The sequence below is a fragment of the Camelina sativa genome, chromosome 11 (assembly GCF_000633955.1).
Source record: "Camelina sativa cultivar DH55 chromosome 11, Cs, whole genome shotgun sequence".
NCBI classification, from domain to species: Eukaryota; Viridiplantae; Streptophyta; class Magnoliopsida; order Brassicales; family Brassicaceae; genus Camelina; species Camelina sativa.
Window position 1 is genome coordinate 43,617,738 of NC_025695.1, and position 1,580 is coordinate 43,619,317.

At 40.1% G+C, this 1,580-nt stretch overlaps 1 pseudogene; it reads right to left on the reverse strand.

Annotated features, from left to right (window-relative positions):
• Nucleotides 1–1,398, reverse strand: LOC104728937 (annotated as a pseudogene).

A 1,580-nucleotide genomic window follows, 5' to 3' on the forward strand; every position in this document is an offset into this window, starting at 1 on the left:
TCAGGTGAAGGAAAGCCTGCATTTGCTAGAACTCCTCGGCATAGATGACAGCTCTTGAAGCATCTTGAATTTCTCACTATCACTGGTCGATTTCAGGGATCTAATAACCATTGTCTTTAGCTGTCGAGAGTTCTCTAATAAATATATCACCACTTTTTTCTCTGCTTCTGTTCCTTTGTAAGCAGTCCACTCAACAGTTTCAAGAGTCGAAATCAAACAGTTAGGAACAGAACTCGGCTGCTCCCATTCAGTTTGAAAATCTACTGAATTTCCACAACATCTCTGGATAGGAGGATTTTCTCGAGCCCACCGTACTTCTACTAGAGCGAATCTAAGAACTCGGAGATTAGGTGTATGGTTGAGTATAAGACGAAACCAATCTAAAGAGCATGTACAAAGATTTAGAGACACTAGCTGATTGAAAACGCCTATAGGACATGAATCCTGCAAGTGGCATCATAAGTGAGTGGAACTATTTTGTAATGACAAGCAGAATATGTTAATCAACAAATTAAAGCACATAGTATTAGTATATTACCATCGGTGGTTGTAAACATAAAGAAAGGTATTTAGCTGATATAAGCCAGCCCTTAAAGTTCTTACATTCACCATGTCTAAGCTTGATTTGAGCCTTCACGAGGCAAGGCATTTTCACTAATGAATAGCACCAAGTAAACTGGTTAGCAATCGTTAACGACTTTAAAGAAGGAGCATTGATAACAAAACCAACATCATCTCCTGGAAAATGAGAACCACAGTTGAAGTCTATGATGCTTAATTTCCGCAATGAAGGAACTGCGATTGTGAAAGTTTTCACGTTGTCATTGCTGCCTCGAACCAGTCTCAGATCTTCAAGGACAGGGCAACCGGAAAGAAAGCTATCAACGCTTTCATCGCTTGAGAATTTCACAAGATACAGGGTCAAAACCTTGAGTGACCGCAAACAAACTGTCAAAGGAACAAAATCAACAATGAACTCTGCTTGTAGGTGTAAAGTCACAAGGGTTCCACATGTATACTAGGCAACCGTATGAGCGTATCTGAATCTGAAGCAGGTCTATATCGGAAAACATAAAGATTCTGCACACGACGAGAAATCGCAAGACTTATCCACGTTTGAACATGTGTAGAACGGCAATTCCGTCCAAGTATGAGTTTCATAGTTTCTAGGACAGGAGCCTTGTGTAATAGCAAAAACTTGTCAATAAAAAGTGATGGTCTCCAGAACTCAGTATTTGGATCTCTATAATTTTGTTCCCAATAAGTAAGCGTCGGGACATGTTTCCAAAGTGAACACCAACGTTTTGACAAAAGGCTTGTGGTCACGGCATCTTTACTTGTAACCAAAGACAGTATCTTCAAGAGCAAATCATCAGACAACAGACTTATCCTATCCATTGCAACTCAAAAGTTCCAGTACGTGTCTCTGTTGATTTTGTTGCCCATGCTGGAAGACAGTAAGAAAAAAAAAGGGTTAGATCATCTTGCTTTCTCAAGCCAGTAGCAATCTCGCAAAACCCTAGCATACGGAGAGAGTTGAAAGTGAAAGAGAAAGGTTTTGACCTAAGTAGCTTCGTCAC